This window comes from Equus asinus, chromosome 7 (assembly GCF_041296235.1).
Source record: "Equus asinus isolate D_3611 breed Donkey chromosome 7, EquAss-T2T_v2, whole genome shotgun sequence".
Taxonomy (NCBI): Eukaryota; Metazoa; Chordata; class Mammalia; order Perissodactyla; family Equidae; genus Equus; species Equus asinus.
In genome coordinates this window covers 106983532-107003934 of record NC_091796.1, presented here as the reverse complement: position 1 = coordinate 107003934, position 20403 = coordinate 106983532, and the positions used below count along the sequence as shown (strand labels likewise).

General features: G+C 57.4%; 1 long non-coding RNA gene across 5 annotated transcripts; it reads left to right on the top strand.

Annotated features, from left to right (window-relative positions):
* The first annotated feature begins 2983 nt into the window (after positions 1-2983).
* LOC106839631 (uncharacterized) lies at positions 2984-20172 on the top strand. Of its 5 annotated transcripts, XR_011504813.1 has the most exons (5): positions 3023-3094; positions 6146-6383; positions 8026-8126; positions 18316-18463; positions 18806-20172. It is a non-coding gene; the product is annotated as an uncharacterized lncRNA (long non-coding RNA). The 5 variants fall into 5 exon arrangements; XR_006530438.2 differs by lacking the exon at positions 6146-6383 and having other exon boundaries at positions 2984-3094; XR_011504812.1 differs by lacking the exon at positions 3023-3094 and having other exon boundaries at positions 4921-6383.
* Positions 20173-20403: the final 231 nt, after the last annotated feature.

Here is a 20403-nt window from a genome sequence, read left to right as displayed (position 1 = left end):
GGATGAGTCCTCACCTGAGGTGGCCCTGGCAGCACCAGGTCACCAGCCCCCCACCCCACTTGCTAGGCTGAGTGCCCCTCTCCACACCAGTGGGGGAGTATGCTGATGGCCAGGCCCAGAGCTGGGAGGGTGGGGTTCTACCCATCAACCCACATGCCTGTAGGGTGGCTGGGTGGGGATCCCCCTGGAAAACCAGGGTGCTCTTATCTAGAGAAGGAGGCAGTGGAAGCTGGGCAGAGGACCCCTCAGGGCAAACCCAGAGGACTGGGAACGGCCCTCAGGCCCCAGGAGGTCCGGCTGGGGAGGGCTCTCAGGGGTCACTAAGCCCAGTGCCTTGTGTGCAGGCAGGGAAATTGAGGCAGCAGGATGGCCCTGCTCCAGGCCCCATAGTGGTCCAGCCCAGGCAGCAGGGCTGAGGAGTGGCAGAAAGAAGTAGTCACATGTGTGCCCTCCCCAGCCTGTGCCCAGTGCGCTGAACAAAGACCCACTCCCGGCTGGGTGGTGAGTCACTAAGTGGAGCGGAGGTTTCCGGGATACGGTGGGCCTCCGGGGCTGGGACTCCAAGGGAGGGGTGTCCACATACACAGGAAAGAGCACCGGAAGACTCAGGCACCTGGTCAAGGCACTGCCCGACCCCATTTGTCGCTTGTAAAATGGGTCAACAATCCCCCTCCCCACAAGACCATGGGGCGGTTGGAGGGAAGAGATGGAGACCTGCCCGAGGCGGGCGGGCGGGCAGCGCGGCTGCGGGGGCAGTTTGCAACGTGAAGCCAGGATTTGAAAAGCAATCGGATTAATTCTCCCGGATCAGGGCTCGGGGACGGAGTTCAAAGTTCCCACTTAATCTCCTCGGCTGGGAGGAGGAGGGGCGCACGCGCAATGGGCTGGGGGAGCAGCTACCCCGCCGGTCCCGCAGGCGCGGGGCCTCAGGTCCACAGCCTGGGCGCCCACACACGACACCCCCACCCACAAGCCCCGGGGGAGTAGAAACCGGCTGCTCGGTCCCCCGGCTGTGCTGCGGCGCGCGGTGTCGTTCCCCAGGCCGAGCTGGGGCAGGGGTCGCGGTGCTGGTGCGTCCGTAACGAGGAACAGGGCACGGCCTTTGATGGCGCCGGGGCTGAACGACCGTCAGGTCTGGGTTCAAATCTCGACTACTCTCCACCCTCTTGAGACCTTGGAGGCCACTGAGCCCCTCTGTGCCTCCCTTTCCTCACCTGAACGTGGGATAATATTGACATCTGCCTCCGAGGTCGCAGGCAGGATTCCACGCCCCGCGCCCAGCCCTGCGCTCCCCAGTAGGCTCCGGGGAGCTGCCAGGTCGTCTCTGGGATTGGAGTCCAGAAATCTGGGTGGGGTTTTTTTTTGTATTTTCTGAGTTTTGTCCAGTGACTGTGAGTTAGTCCTGGACAACAAAGCGTCCCCTCCGAGGCCCGCAGGAGCGGCACGGCTCGGAGGCAGCGCCCTCGCCCCGTTTTACAGACGCGGAAGCCGAGGCTCGGGCGGGGGGTGGGGCCGGGTCCTCCCCGGGACCAGACGTCGCGGGGCGGTGGACCCCTGGGCTGAGCGGTCAGCGACAGTCACCCTTGCCCAGCCCCGAGACAGGCTGTGCGCGCCTCTTCTCCGCCTGCCCGCTGCGGGGGGGGCGGGGGGGGGGGACCCGGCCCTCTCGGATTTCATCCCTCCCCCTGTTCCCAGCAGCGCCGCACAGATGTTCTCCCGCGGGGCCTCGCGGGCCGCGCGTTTCAGGGGCCCTCGGCTGGTTCCGAGGGAGGCGCCGTCAGCACCTGGCAAGGCTTAGCCAGCGCCTGGCCGGGATGAGGAGGAGCGGGCCTGGCGGATGGGCCCCAGGCAGGGCGGCCAGGCTCGGGGCCCCCGGTGTGGCCGGCGCCTTACGGGCCGAGCCTTCTTCCCTCCTCCCGTTACAGTCGGGGAAACTGAGGCCCAGAGAGATTAGGTCGCTTTTTCAAACTCAGTAAGCAGGCTTTGAGTTGAGCCTTGAAGGCTGGGAAAGATCTAGACATTTGGAGAAGGGAGGGTTGCATGTTAGGCAAGGGAACAGCTTGGGCAAAGGCGTGGAGGTGGGCCGGGAGGCAGGGGGCTACGAAGGGAAGTGGAGGCCAGCAGCGAGCAAGGGCGGGCCAGATGGCCGGGCCTCAGCACACTGGATTCCATCTGCCTGAGGGTCAGTGGAGGCTTAGCTGGCATCTGGGGAGCTGGGCGGTCAGATGGAATCAAAGCGAGCAGTGAGAGGTTGTCCAGTGTTTGCTTGGAGAGATTTTAAGGCTGGCCGGGAGGGCTGGGAGAGCCACTGGGCAGGACAGGCCTTGCAGGGTCTGTGGCACCTGGCGAGTGCTGGGAAGCTGGTTCTGCATTTATTGGGGCAGGGGGTTTGGAGTCTTGCAACCCACTGCACAGATCCTTCATCTGCACCCTCAAAAGATCTAGGAGTGGTTGGGAGGTGTGGTGGGTTCCCCGGAGGAGGAGGGGGGGCACCTGACAGCTTCGCAGCCTGGTCTGAGGGGGCGGGTTGTTCTGTGAAAGGCAGGAGCTCCCAGGGCAGCAGGGGCAGCAGAGGCTGAGGGCAGAGGACAGCCAGAAGGGGTTGGGCAAACGGGTTGGACCGGCTGGGGAGGGGGCACAGCCCCGGGGTGGGGCACCCGTGACACGCTCCTGGCTCGCGGCTTCGGGGTTGGCGACCTGGGAGGCCACATCCGGGGCGTCAGCCTGGGCGGGGTCTGGGCCAGTACGGCCCTGCTGAGAGCACAGAGGGTGTGGCCACAGTCAGGACCAGGGCCCCACCCCCCACCTCCACCCCAAACAGAAACCTTAACCCCCTCCTCAGCCCTTGTCCCCACACCCCCTCAACAACTGTCCTGTCCCCTGTGACTTTCCACAGCCAGGCTGCTCCTTAGAGGTGCCCCACCCCCACCCCACTGCAACCTCCCTTGGTGGCCTCCCGCGGCCTTCTGCCCCGCCCCCCCTTCCCCACTGTTCCTATGAGGCAAAGGCCACAGCGGCCGCTTCCTCAGCCTTCCTTGGCCGCCCTTGGATACAGAGCCCTCTTCTGTCCTGTCTGCACCCACTCTTCCTGGGGGTGAGCGCCCCTCCCTGGGATTCATCACCCCCCACCCCCGGCTAAGGGCGCCCACACTGCCAGTTCCGACCCCGCCTCTTCCTGAACTTCAGACCCAAATACCGGCTCCCCCGGGGGTGGGGAGCGGGGTGGGGGGTGGATAGGCCCCTGTCTTGCAGGCTCCGCAGAGCCCATGCCCAAACCAACTTCCTCCTTGGGTTCAAACTCGTGAGGAGTCGAATCCCAGTCGGCTCCACCCCTGAGTGGCTGTGGGATTTGCGAACAGGCAGAATGGGGATAATAACGCCGACCTCATAGAGTGCGAGCGAGGGTCAATGCAAAGTTCTTGGGACAGCGCCTGGCACAGAGAGGGTGTTCGGTTAGAAGTGTGTTTGATTCTAAGAGGATCCGCTCGGTCGGGAGTCGTGAGAGATCGAGGTGGGCTGCCTCCAGGAAGGCCCCCAGGAGGCGGTGTTCTGGCCGGCGTAATCCCCGCCCCTCGAGTGTGGAGGTGGGGGTGGGACGCAACGACTGCTCCTAGTGAATAGAAAGGAGCAGAAGTGATGGGACTGTCACTTCTGAGACTAGGTTATAAAGAGACGGACTTCTGTTTGGGGCTCGCTCTCCTTATCTTCCTCTCCGGCAGCTGCGGTGCCCCGAGCAGCTGGTGCCGAGGCCACGTGGCCAGGACCCGAGGCGCCGGCGCCAGGAGGGTGAGCTTGGAAGCAGACCCGTGCTCAGGATCTTCTAGGATCTTGCTCTGGTCTTTACAATTGTCTCGTCTATACCTGATTCAATAGCAGTTTTTAAAATTAAATTACTTTTGAGAAGTCTTTCCAAATCATCAACTTAGTGTTCATAGACACAGTGACTGTTTTTTGCACTTATATTTTGGTCGTTTGTGTACTAGCCGGTTAAAGAATTCACATTCCTGTTGGATGGGTATAAAGAGGTTGGAGAAGGAGGCTGTGACTCTCAGTGCGGGGGGTGGGAAGGTGGAGGGGTGGGGCGGGGGGTGGAGGGGGGTGGGGCAGAAGCTCGGGCCGGGGAGGAGCAGCCCCTCTCAGAGCTTCCTAACTTGGGCTGGGCGGGGAGGACGGGCTTGAAGGTCCCAGGAGCTCCTTGAAAGGTACCCATTTTCTTTCTTTTTTTTTTTTAATAAAGATTTTATTTTTTTCCTTTTTTTCTCCCCAAAGCCCCCCCCCCCCGGTGTATAGTTGTATAGTCTTCGTTGTGGGTCCTTCTAGTTGTGGCATGTGGGACGCTGCCTCAGCGTGGTTTGATGAGCAGTGCCATGTCCCCGCCCAGGACTCGAACCAATGAAACACTGGGCCGCCTGCAGCTGAGCGCGCGAACTTAACCACTAGGCCACGGGGCCAGCCTCGGTACCCATTTTCTTGGCGTGGGTTTTGGAAAGGGTCAGCGGAGGCGGTCAGCTTTTTGCCCATGTGCTCTACAGAGGGTGCCGAGTGACTCAATGCAGTGAGCCGGTTCAATGCAACTGGGTTAAGAAAGCTTCCGCTGCTGTTGTTTAATCACCTACAGGTGCTATGGTCTTCCCAGCTTCTGGGACCTCTAAAGGCTTAAATCTAGAGGCCATCTCTGTCAACCCCCCATTTACCTCCATATCCCATCAGTCACCACATCTCGGTAGTTGTGCCTCCCAGATACCTCCTGGGGCCCCATTTCTCCCTCCCAGTGACTCTCCCCCCTCCACCCTAGTTCATCTCCTTCCAGAAGGCCGCAGGGGGCTCTTCCCCCTCCCTTCTCTGCCTTCACCCTCCAGCCGCTCCTCTTCATCTGCCCCCTGCCCCTCCCCCACTGCTCCCCCCTGCCCTTTGAGCTCCAACCTTCCCTCCTGACCTGGGGCTTCGCTCTCCAGGCAGGTTCCCCAGACCTGCTCCCCTTGACTGCAGACAGAGGATGAGCAAAGAGCCCAGAGCTCTGGTCCTGCCAGCTGAGACCACTTACTGTCCTGCGTGTCCTAGTTGTCCCAGCGGTGAGATAGGGGTAACAATGGCTGCCCTTGCCCTTCCCTGGCTTGTTGGGGGGATCAGATAACAGAGGTGAAGGGGCTTGAAAAGTGTCAAGGGCTGTGTGAAGGGCTATCATTATTATTACCGTTGTTGTCGTAAGAATTCAGAGACAAGACTTCAAAGTTATAGGATGAGTACTAAGAAATGCCTAAAATCAGCAAAAATTCACCTGGCTCTTCAGAGTGGCAGGTGGGCTGGAGGGGGTGGGGTGCGGAAGACCGAGTTCAAGGTCAGTCAGTTGGCTTCCAAAGGGAGGAGCCTGCCCAGCAGATTCCCTCCTCAGATGCAGGGGACACGGTGCCTGGGGCCACCAGACTTTGAGGGACCCATGAAATGTTTCAGTTTTCTTTAAAATCAGAAAGAAAAAACTTTTAGGGGGCCGGCCAGTGGTGTAGAGGTTAGGTTTGCAGGCTCTGCTTCGGCGGTGGCCCAGGGCTCCCGGGTTCGGATCTGGAGCTTGTCAGGCCACGCTATGGTGACATCCCACATAAAACAGAGGAAGATTGGCACAGATCTTAGCTCAGCGACAATCTTCCTCCCCCTCCAAAAAAAAGAAACTTTTAGGGTGAAGAAAATGTTTTCATATATATTATGAGTATATTCGTCTTTATACCAATGCAGACATAAAACAGAACTTTCATATTATTTATGGAGGAAGAAGCCGGGAAGGCGAAGTGCCTTAGGTGCATGGAAGTCAAATGGGGGCCCTGGGGCGGTGTGCACCTCGTGAGCCTCAGTCTCCTTCCCCTCTGGAGTGGGTGTGACTGTGTGAGCCACTGAGAAGGAAGGAGCCATGCAGGCTGGGTGCTGGGCTCCTCAACCCCCGCCACCCATCCGTGGGGATCTCCGATTGCTGCTCTCACATTTGGGACACAGCTTCTGGGAGGCAGACAACATCCAGGCCAGGGCAGTTTGAAGGGATTCAGATTAAGACAGCACAAAAGGAAAGACAGGAACCGAGAACTGAATGAACCAGACACGAGGAGACCTTTGGAGAGGACAAAGCGTGGCTGAAGAAACCCTTCTCCTCCTCCAGATGGTAAAACAGAGGCACAGGGAGCTGGCGCCGTGGACAGAGCTCCACCGTCCCCTGCCGGGGAGGGCACCTGGCCAGGCAGGTGCTTGAGAGCTGGCGCCACGCCTCCCAAGGAAAGAGCAGAGCAGGGAGAGATGGGAGCCTCCCAAATCATAGCGACAGCTCCAGCATCCTGGGACCGGCTGGCACTGAATCCCTGTGCGGCTGGGGTGGAGCAGAGAACTCACCTGCCCTTCGGGTGAGGAAGCTGCCACTCAGAGAGGTTTTGCAGAGGACATGGGGCTCTGTCCAGGGAGCTGTTTTCCAGGCTCGGGCCCGGCCCCTCCATCTTAGGGAATGCGTTGCTCTACCCAGAGGATGCTCAAATGGAGAAATTTCAGACAAGCTAGTGGAGGGGCAGGGGGATGTTTGGGACAGGAAGTCTGCCCTGGATATCCCAATGATCAAGTGTGAGTGTGCGACAGAGATTATCACCTGGGGGAACATCTCCAGCCCACACCCATCCCCCACCCCATACACACAAATATGCCTCTATGCAGTTGTCACTCAACCCACATGGACTGTGCAGTGATACGCACACTCGACCCGTGGGTAAATCCATAGCAGGCGGGACAAAATGCTCCAGCCCTCTCATTTTTGGCCTCCTCCATTCTGAATGCAGACGCCGCCCTGCCGAGCACCCTGGGACAAAGCCGCAGGGGCAGTGCTCGCCCTTCCTGAGAGGCACCGCTTGGCTCCGCCCCAGCCCTGAGTTCCACTGTGACTCTCCTCTGTGCACCCTGGGAGTGTGTGGGCCCTGCGGCCCCGCTGGGCCCCAGGGCCCCTCCTAGCCTGCTGGGCAGCCTGCTGGGAGAATCCTGAGTGTGGAGGGGAGGCTGAGGAGTGGGGTGAGGGGGCATCAGGAGGGAGCACCAGAGGGGCCCTGGTCTCTCTCCCAGCCAGGCCTCCTGCCGGGACCCCTGCCAACTCCCCCTTTTGAAGCCCCGCCGCCTCCCCCCTGCCCCATGGCTCCAGGCCCGGGAGCCTCCCCTTCACCACTGTCATGGTTGAAAAGAAGTTGGGGAGGAGACCCCACTGAAGCACAGTCTTCAAAGTGTGTCTGGGAACTCCTGCGGGCCCTTGGGGCCTGGGGAGGCACCCTGAATCCCCCTGGGCCTCAGTTTCTCTCCAGAAGACAGGCCCAGAACCAAGAGGAACCTTTGAGGATGGGGGTGGGGTGAGGCATGTGCGGGCTCCCCCACCCTGCCTGGCAGGCCGTGGGCGTCCTTGGCAGGAGCCAACCAGTCCGGGCTCTGGAGGAGGAGACCGGATGGGGGTGGGAAGCAGCCAGCTCTGGGAGAAGGAGCAGAACAGCCTCTGGCTCCCTGGGAAGGGCCTCCATCCTCCCCACCCAGAGAGGCTGCACTCCGATGGGCAGTGGCCTCCTGTGAGGAGCCACACTCGCCTCTGATGGAGGAGGGGAGGAGGCTGTCTTGGGTCATGGGTGGTCGTCTCCCAAGCCCCCGGCCCACAGGCGCTCTGGTACAGATCCCTGGCGCTCTCCAAAGGCCTGGGCCTCAGTCCCCACGTCTGACAGCTGAGGGGCGTCTGGTTCCCACCTGCTGGCTGCCTGGGCAGGGTCGGGGCTCTGAGTGCTTGGGTTCACGGGGCTTCAGAGGCTGCCCTTGCCCCCCCAACTTTCACCTCCTTCCCAGGTGGCTAGAGGGGCTGTGGACCCCAGACACTGGAACCCAGGACCTCAAAACCCAGTTCCTGGCATCCCAGACTTCAGAACCCCAGAGCAGGGAACCCTGGACCCAGAACGTCCGCCAGAGCTGGGCCGCTGGGTGTCACGTGAGCTCTTTCACTGTCTGGCCCTCGGCTTGGATGCTTTCTTTCAGTCTCCCAGGACGTGGCCCAAGGAGCAAGGCCCGCTGGAATGGAGCACCTTCCCACAGAATCTTGGGCTTCTTCTCTGGAATCTCCCAGTCTCCACCTCTGGGTGAGTGAATCTGCCGCCTGTAGGGGCTGAACCCCATCCCAGAGGCTCGGTTCATTGCCCTGCAGGGTCACCGGGAGGGAGCAATGTCCTCACTTATGGATGAGGAAACTGGGGTCCCACGGAGCTCACCCACCCACCCACCCAGCCTTCTCAGAACAGGGCTGTGGTCTCCTCGAGGATGCCTTGCTGGCCCTGGCCCAAGCGTCTGCTCAGGGCCGAGGGCAGAGGGGACCCTGGCGCCCCAGTGCGGGGGAGGGGTGCCCTTCGAGCCACAAAGTGTCTGCTGTTCCCAAATTGCTCTCCTTCCCGGGGCTCTCGGCCTCAGTGGCTGCTGAGGGCTGACATAAGGAGACACAGCGCTGTGTGAGAAGCCAGGCCAGGGGTCCCGGACACCCCTGCTTGGGCAGCCAGGTTGCGGGCTGGCGTTTAAACATCTGGAACCTTGTACAAAACACAGGTCCACTGGAGGGGCGGGCGTTTGGGACCCAGCCCTCCCACCCCCAGTCTTGGAAGGCCGGGCGGGCACTGCCGGCCACTGGAGGGTGATGGTTGGATTCATGCAGATTCTGCCCGTGGCCAGTTTCTCTGTAGGTATCCCCGGGTGGTGCGGGGGCCAGGGGGCCTGGAGGTCTGCCTCAACCCCTGACCACCAAGCTGCCCTTCCCCACAGCTCCTCCTGCAGACGGCATCTCCCTCCCAGCCCAGGCCCCTCCTGTCTCCCCCACTGTCCTGCACACTGCCTGTCACCCTGACTCACACCTCATGCCTTTGTTTACGCTGTGCCCCCTACCAGCAAGGCTCTTCCTTCCTCCCCCATCTGTCCATCCTGCAGATATTTCTTCCCGTACCTCCTCTGTTAGAATTAACGTCCCCCCTCCCGTGTTGTCAAGCTCCTGGCATTTATATCAACTAGATCTGAGGGCCCTGACTGCCTGTTTACCTGCCGTCTCCCCCACTGAAGCAAGCACCTCCAAGCCAGGGCCCTGCATCTCCCTCTCTGGGGGCCAAGGACAGAGGGCTGAATGGACACAAACAAACAAATCAACACATGCCATTCACAGCCTCACAAGAATTTCACGTTATCTGCATTTTACTGATGAAATGGGCTCAGAGAGGTTAAGTGACTTGCCTGAAGCTACACAGCCTGGAAGTGGCAGAGCTGATTTGAAGCCAGGTCAGTGGGCCTTGAGCACTGGACCTTTCTCTGGGCCTCTTGGGACCCTGACAGGACGCAGGTGGAGATTGTGGCCCTCACAGCCAGGGTGACAGACACAGGAACAGAGAGACTCCAGGTCTTGCCCTGGGAGGGTGGGGAGCTGGTCCTGCGTCCTCACCTACCTGAGGAGGAAGGCTGTCCGCTTCAGGGACCCATGGAGAGAGGGGCTCAGCTACCGAGAGAGCAGGGTTGTCCTGAGCCTGGGGCTGCCAGGGCCATGGAGGCCCCCCGAGGGCTGTGGTCAGGGGGCCTGGCTGGGGCAGATGGGGTGGCTGGTCCCAGGCCTTGCAGCCCTCAGGGGAGGACTATGTTGGGATCCCTGATGCTCATGTCCAGCACGCTGAGGGGCCTGTTGTTTACTCCAGGCCTCCTGGGAGGTCACCTCTCCACAGCAGTTGAGCTTTAAGGGATCAGGGGACCCCAGAAACCCCCAGAGTTTCTGTGCAGAAATTGCCCAGGAGCTTGTTACAACGGACAGTGCAGGGGGCTCCGCTGGGCGTGGGCAGCAGGAAGCCAGCATCTGCCTGTAAGCGAGCCTCCCCTCCACGCGCTCGCTGTCTGCCCCTCCAGAGAAGCGGGTGGGCCGTCTGCGCTGGCCTGCGAGGCTGCGGTGTGGCTGGGGCCCTCAGCTCCTGTCGGGGCCGGGTCAGGGGCCATACGACAACATGGCGTGTCCCAACACTGTCGCTGATCATACTCAATACTGATCGTTCTAATAGCTTTTACTAAGCCCCTTCTTAGGCTGCTCCGAGGACTGTGATAGAGGATCTCACTTAACCTCACAACTCCTGATTTTGCAAATGAGGAAAGTGAGGCACAGAGAAGTTATGTAACTTGCCCAGGGTCACACAGCTGGTGTGTGTAGGACTCGGGATTTGAACCCAAGTAGTCTGGCCCAGAACCCTTGCTCTTAACCACCAAGATCACATGTCTTTTGCATTAAACAGCTTGAGCCCCCATCTTGAAACAGAGAGAATGTCCTTCTTGCCTCCCCAGGCCCCCTTGCCCCATCCCACAGTAAGTTCAGGCCCTTCTGGGGCTTGCCCAGGCCTAGAGGAAGCCTAGGAAATCTGCCGTGTCCCAGGCACACGGTTCCCTGCTGCCTGGCTACTGGGCCACCCCATGGAGGTGGGTGCCAAGGGGACAGGAAGGGAGGAGGGAGGCGCCGATCCAAGTGCCCGGCTGCCGGGTAAGGCCCTCTGGTTACACACACCTCGCACGCCACTACCCCAGGCCTGGCTCATAGCCAGACCCCCTACAGTTCCCGACAGCAGGCCCCTTCCTGCCAGCCCACCCCAGTGTCGCCTTCCAGCCCCTCAGAGGCGTGAGAACAGCAACAGGCGTCTCCGGGAGCCCGGCTCTGTTCCCTCCCCAGGGCAGCTTGGCTCCCTGATTCCGGCAGGCCAGACGACTTCTCACGACTCCAGGCTTTTAGAGCTCTTTAGTATCTGTAACCCATGGAACGGGGTTCGGACAAAAGAAAGCCGCAGAAGGGCTTGTGAGGGAAAGTCTCCCTGGCCCCGTCCCCAGAGAGCCCTCTGGGCTGCTGGTGGTGACCTCCTCTCCCTGCCCACTGTCCCTCTTCCCCAGGCCCCCACGTCCCTCCCTGGTGGCATCCATCCTGAGTTTGGGTCCTCTCTCCCCACCACCTCTGTGACCCTAAGAGAGATGCCCAGCCGTCATGTCTGTCTCCTCAGCTCCCTCCTGTCTCTGTAGGACCTGGGCTGCCTCCCAGGCCCCCTCCCACCCCATCCTCCTCCAGCCTTCACCCTCTGTCTGTCTCCAGAACTCGTTTTATTTTTGAGGAAGATTAGCCCTGAGCTAACATCTGCCACCAATTCTCCTCTTTTCCTGAGGAAGACTGGCCCTCAGCTAACATCCATGCCCATCTTCCTCTACTTTATATGTGGGATGCTGCCACAGCATGGCTTGCCAAGTGGTTGATGGGGTTCAGGGCAGGCTGCCCCAAGATGCACCACTCTGGTATGTGGACTATTTCGAGCTGAAGACAATAAAGGCTCAGACTCAGCAGGAACATTCGACCTTTCCCCCCAACTGCCTAAAAGAAATTTACAATAAAGGCCTGTCCCCAGGACAGGCCATCACCATAGATAACTGTGGGTTCTGGTAGACTGGGAGGATCCTTGCTAAGCCCACTCTTATCAAAGTTCTATGTACTAAACATTTGCTTTTCCATTTCCACGTGGGTTGCCTTCCTCCCCTTTGAAGCCCCAAACCACTGCCCCAATGTCCTCCTTGTCTGCAGCTGAAGATACTTAAACAGGCAGCCTCGGCCAGTTGGCTGAGTTGCTCAGGTTGCCTGAGCCTCTCTCATGTGTAGACGTTATAAAGCTTTGTTTAATCTTCTCCTGTTATTCTGGCTCATGTGAATTTAATTCGTCGTCTGGCCAGAAGGACCCAGAGCGGGTAGAGGAAGTGTCTTCCTCCCCTACACAGTGCATAGGTCCGCACCTGGGATCTGAACCGGCAAACCCCGGGCCACCAAAGTGGAGCGCATGAACTTAACCACTGTGCCACTGGGCCAGCCCTCCAGGACTGTTGCTCTTCCACATTGGGTAGGTCCCAGGCACATTGCAGCTCACCCCCCTATCAGTCTTCCAGGCTGCGTTAATCAGTTTGCAGGTTGAAAATAAATCATCAAGTTTTATGCTCTTGCGAATCTATAAACCTTGGAACAGGAAAGCTTTACACAGGAGCAGTTTCTGTCCTTGGTTTCACCTCCCTGGGCTCCCTGCTTCAGGGTCACGAAATGCCAGGGCAGGGAGGGGCCTTGGAGACAGTCTTCCCATACCTGCATTTCACAGACAGGAGCTCAGAGCGGTGAAGGGGCTTGCCCAAGGGCACACAGCTTGTCAGTGGTTAGAGCAGAGACCATCGGATCCTTCAGGTTCCCCACCCCCACCACCTCCAGCGATCCACAGGAGGAGAACCCCTGATAGTTTATTTGGGCATTTGCTGCCTGGAATTAAGACGCTTCTCAACCTCCTTTAAACGTAGGTGTGGCCATGCGACTGAGTTTGGGCCTAGATGTAAATAGAGTGTTTAATTTCAGGAAGAGTCCTTAAGGGGAAAGGCACACCCTCCTCCCCTTTCTCCTTCCTACTGCCTGAATGCAGATATAATGGCAGGAGCTTCAACAGCCATCTTGGGCCACCAGGTGATCTTGGAAATGAAAACTATGCATGGCAGAGCCACAGTATGGAAGGAACCCAGGTTCCTGACACTGTGACGCCACTTACCAAACAAGCCCCAGCCACCTCTAAACATCTCGAGTATGAGAGAAAACTCAATTTCCATCTTGTTGAAGCCACTGTTATTGTGGCTTTTCTGCTGGGTCTGTGTGACACGGTCCAGTCCTCTTCTCACTCTCCCACAGTGTCTTCTCTATGGAGGCCCAACCAGGAACAGCCAGGCCTTGTGCAGAGTAGGCCCTGGGGTTTGTGCCTGGATGCCTCAGGGCCTGCAGGGGCCCCAAATGTCGGTTAGTAGCTTGACCCCTCTGCACTGGGAATCTCGCTCAGAAGCCCAACAACAGCAGCAGTAACAAAATCCCTTCTCAAAGTGGAGAAGCTCCAGCAGAAAGGAAGTGGATGGGACCCCCACCCCCACCCCCCACTCAGCCTCCCCTCATGGGTCCCCAACCCCCTGAGTACACAGAGCCTCTCCAAGGGCTACATTCTCAGAAGCACCTTCCTTGCCCCCTTGTCCCAGGGTGGCTGGGCGCAGGCCCCTGGGTATCAGACAGACTGAAGGAAGGCCACAGTGACTCAGCCTGGGAGGCCCAAACAGCCATTACCTGCTGGGTCCAGGGCAGTGGCTCTGTCACCTCCTGGGTATCCCAGGGTCCAGGGTCTCAGGGTGGAGCTGCAGCCCTCTCCGAGCCCTCCTCACCCCGCAGGGACAGGTGAGGGAAGCAGCAGTCCCCACCTCTCTCCAAGACGCTGCCTGGCAGTGGCCAGGCAGCTGGAATCAGGATCAAGCCCAGAGGAGCACGAGGGGCTGGGGCCACGGCCCCCAGCCAGGCACCTCTCCGCCTCTTGGCCTCTTGGCCTTTCCTCCTGTGCTGTCTGGGCCCCTGGCCTCTCTGGGCTGCAGTTCTCTCCTCTGTCAATCGGGCACAGGGCGCCCTGCTCTGCCTGCCTCCCTCCCACACTGCTCTGTGATTCAGAAGTAACAGATGAGCAGGAGTCTGGAGCGAGGGGCTGGCATGCGGGCTGCCAGCCTGGGGGGCTGGGGGGCAGCCACAAACGACGTGCCTGCTGAGCCTTTCCAGGGGACCCATCCACCCTTGGGTGGGACATCACGAGGCAGATCATGAGACAGGGAGGTGCTTCCTCCCAAAGTGGCAGATGAAATGCAGCGTTCTTGAACTTATCCACCAATGGCTGCTTTTTTTTTTTTCAAGATTGGCACCTGAGCTAACATCTGTTGCCAGTCTTTTTTTTTCTTCTCCTCAAAGCCCCCCAGTACATAGTTGTATATTCTAGTTGTGGGTCCTTCTAGTTGTGGCATGTGGGATGCTGCCTCAGCATGGCCTGACCAGCGGTGCCATGTCCGTGCCCAGGATCCGAACCAGTGAAACCCTGGGCTGCTGAAGCGGAGTGCGAGAACTTAACCACTCGGCCACGGGGTGGCCCCCACTGTTTTCTTAATTGTGGAGGCCAGTGAACCGAGATGGTGGACCTGCCGCTAGCGCAAAATCCCTTGATTCATCAAAAACCCTTGTGGGTGTTGTGCTCTGCCCCTTTAATGTGAGAATGCTTGAGTAACCCAAAAGTTAGGTTTTACACAGCCACTCAATTCCCCATGTCCCACCCCAAGTGTCTGAGTAAACCTGATGCTCTGGAAGCTGATCTTGTCCATGCTGTGGCCCTCCCCAGCCCCCGCCCAGCATTCCCCCCTCCACCGCTCACACGAGGTACTCACGCTCCCAGTTGAGAAGCAAAGTTTAGGAGTGTGCAAGTTTTGCAGTCAGAGTGACTGGTTTCCCGCTGTGGCTCTGATGCTACCGGCCGTGTGACCCTGGCCTCTGAGCCTCCATTTCCTTTCTGCTTTCACTCTCCAGTGAGGCCAGTGTGGCATGGGGGCCAGGTGGCAGTCAGGACGCTGTTTTCCTCCCTGGCACAGAGCAGGCAGCCAAGAACTTTAAAGAGGACCTGTTGGCGGGCTCCACTCTGTGCGGGAGACCGTGTCCTTCAGGAGCTGTCTTGGGCAGACTTGGGAGACTGGAAAAGCAGTCACTGAGGCCAGCGTGAGCAGGGCCACCCTCCACCACTGCTTCCAGGAAGAGGAGCCTCAGTGAGGCCACTGGGAGGGTCTCCTGCCCTGCTGTGAGGCTTCTCTGCAGGCGGCCACGTGCAGCAGATCCAGCTGACCCCCGGAATATTCGGGTCCTTTCCCCACCACCTGTTGCTCTGACTTCCAGGCTCCTAAGGCCCTCTGCTTAGGACTGACGGGGCTGGCAGCAGAGCTGGCCTGCCACTCGGATCTCGAGTTTTCCCACTGACCACTGTGATGCCTCCTTGCAGATGAGCCAAGTGCCCAGGTTTCACGCAGCGTCTCAAGGCCTGGCTGGGTGAGGCATTCTGACTTGGTACCTCGGCCCTGGCCAGGTCCACGGCCAGCCTGGCAAGGAGGCAAAGGCTTCTGCTTGCACAGTGCAGAGGCCCTCCAGGCTGGCTCTGTGCGTGGACCGTGGATCTCAGGGCAGGGTGAGCTCTTGGGTGCGTGGAGGACTTTCATTTTGTAAAACTGTGGTCAAATACACATAATATATAATTTTCTATCTTAGCCTTTTTTTTTTTTTTTGGATGGCTAGCCCTGAGCTAACATCTGCCACCTATCCTCCTCTTTTTGTTGAAGAAGACTGGCCCTGAGCTAACATCCGTGCCCATCTTCCTCTATTTTATGTGGGTCGCCTGCCACAGCATGGCACGACAAGCGATGTGCAGGTCTGCGCCCAGGATCTGAACCGGCGAACCCCGGGCCACCAAAGCAGAACGTGTGAACTTAACCGTGCCACCGGGCCAGCCCGTCTTAGCCATTTTTAAGCGTACAATTCAGTGGTATTAAGTACATTCACATTGTTACGCAACCATCACCACCAACCGTCTCCAGAACGTTTTTCATTTTGCAAAACTGAAACTCTGTTCCCTTTAAACAACAGCTTCCCTCTCCCTCCCTCCAGCCTCTGGACCACCGTTCTACTCTCTGTCTCTGTGAATTTGGCTACACCAGGTCCCTAAAATAAGCGGAATCATGTATGTATTTGTCCTTTTGTGACTGGCTTATTTCACTTAGCATAATGTCCTCGAGGTTCCTCCATGATGCAGCATGTGACAGAATTTCCTTCCTTTTTAAGGCTGAATAATACTCCACTGTATGGATATACCACCTGTCATTTATCCTTTCACCCACCCGTGGACACTTGGGTTTTTTCACCCTTTGGCTGCTGTGAATAACGCTGCTGTGAACATAAGGCACAAACGAGGAAGCTTTTTTGATGGTAGGGAATTCACTTTAACCCACATCGGAGCAAACGAGTGCACCACACGCCCAGCACGAAGACCTGGAGCCGCCGAAGCTAGACGGGTGATATAACCACAAACTCTGGAGGCTGACGGTGGAGACGGTGTGCTATCAGGTGGAAGTCAGCCCCCGCTGCGGGCACGGCTTGGGTTTGAGAAAGTGTGAGCTGGTTAAGCGGAGGCGAGCCTGGGCCTCTCTTCCTGCCTCTCCCTCTCCCATGCCCTCAGCCTCCGGCCCTGCTTGCTCTCCTCTCTCTCCTCACCTTAACCCCGACTTAGTGCACCCGGATGCCACCCAAGGCCCCACATGTCCCTCTCCGACCGTTTTGGTGCCAGATCCCAGGGAGGCATCTGATTGGCTCTGCTCTCACCAGGCTACCCCTGATAGGTCACTGGCCAGCCTATGGATGGGCTCTCCTTGGTCAAGTGTCCATTCCTGGTCCAATCACCCGGGGAGAGCAGTCTCACATGTGTGGGGGGTGGGCTGCAGTTCTCCCAGTGGTCCGCTCTCAGATTCCCCGCTGCTGTGGCTGGCATAGGGGGTGGCGTGGGCAGGGCATGTTCAGGTTTAACAGCGCCCTTGGTAGTCTGAGGGGGGCTGCAAGGAGCGGATGTGGAGGACCCTAGGCAGGCCAGAGGGTCTGAGCTGACTGCCCTGTGAACCCCAAGCCTGACAATAACCAAGGGAGGGGGCGGAGCCGGGGAGCAGTCCTGCCCCTGGGCCGAGACTCGCCTGCGCCCCTTCTCTTAAGGAGGCACCTGGGTCTTGGTGTTTGGAGAGTTGGTTGGTGCAGGGTGTGTGTGTGGCGGGGGGAGCCAGTGCCCCTTTCTCACTCAGGGAGCCCCACAGTGCGGGCTTCAGCTCCTGAGCTTTTCCTGACCTTGTCTTAAGCCCCAGGGTGTCCTGTCTGGAGTCTGGGACCCTCTGCGCCGGTTCTTCAGCGAGTCTCTGAGCACGGGGGTCTGCAGGTACCTTTTGGGTTCAGGCTCAAGTCAGTGCAACCCTGTCCCCACAGGACGCGGGGGACAGGGGTTGGCGTGTGTGTGCTGCTCTCCCCGCCAGGCACACACTCGATCTACTTCTCCCAAGGGATCTTCCCTCCCAGAAACGTCTGCCAGGGGGCCAGGCCCCCCACCCCAACACAGCAGCGTCCCTAATTGCCCCGTATTAATTGCCCGCTTCACCCGTGCAGCTGGGCGGGGCCTCCCCTGGGCCCGGAGCGCGTTATTGGAAGGAAACTGATTTCCCCAGTTTGGGAGAATTCAGACTCGGGGGTTAACTTCTTGTGGTTTTCGAGCATTTATCATTCAAAACAGGTTTCATTCCCTCCCGGAGGGTTTTCTGTAAACAACTCAGAAGTCACCCCACAGCACCCGGGCTCCTGCCCAGCTGGGGTTCCTGACCTAGGGGACACCGCAGCACTACACAGGCCCCAAGGGTTCGGGGCCTGAAACCTGGAGGGCTCAGGCTGCCCCGCGCCGCGGCTCTCGCGGAGCGCAGCCCGTCCGAAGGCCTCGCCCTCGCTACTTTCCTTTTGTTTTTGAGTTTTATTGATGCATAATTTATATGCCGTAAAATTCCCCCAGTTGTAAGGACATAATGATTTTTTAGAAAATTTACAGAGCTGTGCAACCATCACCACAATCCAGTTTTAGGTCATTTTCATCGCCGCCTCCTCCCCGCCCCGCCCCGCCCCGGCCATGTTCCTGGTGCCTCTGTGCGGTCAGTGCCAGCTCCCACCCCAGCCCCAGGCAACCGCCGACCTGCTCTCTTCCTCGGAGACCTGCTCTCCTTATCTCTAGATCTGCCTTTTCTACACACGTCAGGTAAATGGAATCACACGATATGTAGTTTTCTGTTTATTTCTCTATTTTTATTTTTATTATTTTTTTTAAAGATTTTATTTTTCCTTTTTCTCCCCAAAGTCCCCCGGTACACAGTTGTATATCTTTTTTAGTTGTGGGTCCTTCCAGTCGTAGCACCCGGGACGCGGTCCCAGCACGGCCCGACGAGCGGCGCCACCTCTGCGCCCAGGACCCGAACCAGGGAAACCCTGGGCCGCCGAAGAGGAGCGTGCGAACCCAACCACTCCGCCACGGGGCCGGCCCTCTTTCTCTATTTTTAAGAGATCTAGCATTTTAACACAATTTTAAGTGTAAATACATTCTTGTTGATGACAGATGTTTGGTTTGTTTTACTTCGCATCATGTTTTTTAAGTTCCTCCTGTTGTAGCTTGTGTCAGTAGTCAATTCCTTTTTATTGCTGAATAATTTCCATTGCGTGGACATGCTACAATTTGGTGATCTATTCACCCGTTAAAGGGCCACGTGGACCTGTGTTTCCATTTTCTCACTATCATGAAGAACGCTGCTGTGAATGTTCAAGTCCAGATCTTTATGTGGATGTGTTTTCATTTCTCTTAGGCACATGCCTAGGCGTGCAACTGCTGGGTCATGCAGCAAGTGTAAGAAACTGCCCAACTGTTTTCCAAAGTGGCCACACCATTTTACGTTCTCACCCGCAATGTGCAAGAGTTCCAGATGCTCCACACGCTTGTCAACAGTTGGCATGGTCAGTCTTTTTAATTCTAGATATTCTAATAGGCGTGTAGTGGTATCTCATTGGGGCTTTAATTTGCATTTCCCTAATGACTAATGATGTTAAACGTCTTGTCATGTGCTTATCTGTATATCTTCTCCCGTGAAGGGTCTGTTCAAATCTTTTGCCTCTTTTAAAAACTGGGTTGTGTGTCTTATGATTAAGTTCTAAGAATTCTTGATATATATCGATATATTCTGGGTATATGATTTGAAAACATTTTATCTCAACCTGTGGCTTACTTTTCATTTTATTTGAAGTGAAAATGTTTTTAATTTTGACAAAATACAATTTATCAATTTTTTTCTTTTATAGAAAAAATATCTAAGACCTCTTTGTCTAACCCAACATCATGAAGATTACCTCCCATGCTGATTCTAGAATTCACCTTCTTTTGCTCACCCCCTATTTCCTATGCCTGACAGTCCCTCCTCCTCCATTCTTTCTCCTTCTATTCAGGCACCCCACTTTTGTCCCCTTTCAGCAGTGTTTTTTTTTTTCTTTTTGAATTCCCAAATCAGATCGCACTCCACGAGGGCAGGGCTGTTTCTGTGTTTGGTTCACTGATGAGTCCCAAGTGCCTGGAACACTGGCTGGCACGCAGTAGACGGTCAGTAGAAATAAGTGAGATTCCGTCATATTGTTCTTGGGTGGCACCGCATTGCACTTGGAGAAAAGTCCAACCTCATTGTCCAGGCCTATAAGATCCAGCCTGATCTGGCCCTGCCCAGCCTTCCCCCTTGCCTACTCCTCGCCTGCCACCCTTGTCTTCTCTCCAATCCACAAAACTGCCAAGCTCATTCCCATACGAGGGGCTTTGCTTTATCTGTTCCCACTGCCTGGAATTCACTTCCCCCAGCACTCCTCAAGCCTGACTCCTTCTGTTGGTCAGAGCTCAACCTAAACATCACCTCTTCTGAGAAGGCTTCCATGATTATCTCATCTCAAGCCGCCGCCCCATCCCGTATGTCCCAGCACACTGTCACATCACCCTATTTTCATTGTCCACAGAGCACTTAGCTCCAATCAGACGTTTTCACAGTTTATGTCTTCATTTAGTGGCTGGTTGCCTTCCTGCCTCCATGGGCCCCAGGACGGGAGCAGGGAGGAGAATGGAGCTGTTGGCCCTCTATGGCCAAGCCCGTCCTCCTTCAGGAGCTGTCCGTGGTTATTCTGGCCCCTGAGGGTCTACTGTCCCCTGTCCCCCTGCATTCTTTTCCCGCTGTGGTAACCTGTAACGTTGGTGGCCCCCAATAAACCATTTGCTTCCTGGTGTTCATGCCCTTGTGAGGTCTCAGTCCACAGTGACTCTGGGCTTGGCCACATCACTTGTTCTGGCCAATGAAATATTAGCAAGAGTGATGGAAATAGAGGTTTGATAAGCTCTTGCCCATTGGCCTAGCTGCCATGCTGTGAGGAAGCCCAAGTCAGACATGTGGAGAGGACAAGTAGAGGAGAACCAAAGTCCCTGGGATGACGGCCCAAGTTGGCAGCCCGCTGAGCCCCAGCTGCCAGCCAACAGGAACCACAGCCACATGGGGAAGCCGCCTTGGGGTTTCACCCCAGCTGAGCCTCCAGCCAACTGCAGCTGTATAATTGATGTCAGCTGACACAACACAGAGCACAAGAACTGTCCAGTCAATCCAGAGAGTTCTGAGAAATAAAAAATCATTGCCGTTCAAGCTATTGTTGCGGGTTGTTTGTTACACAGCAGTAGACAGCTGATACACAGGTGGAAGTCTCATTTCTCTCTCAGGGTTCATTGGCATAGTAACTGCACCCCATCCACCATTCCCCCCTCCCTCCCCCCTTCCTGTCCACTGCTCTCGGTGGCAGGCAGTTATCCCAATTGCCCCCCTCCTTGGGGCCAGGAAGCCCCTCTCAGCCCTTATTGATCTGTCTCCTCACCAATC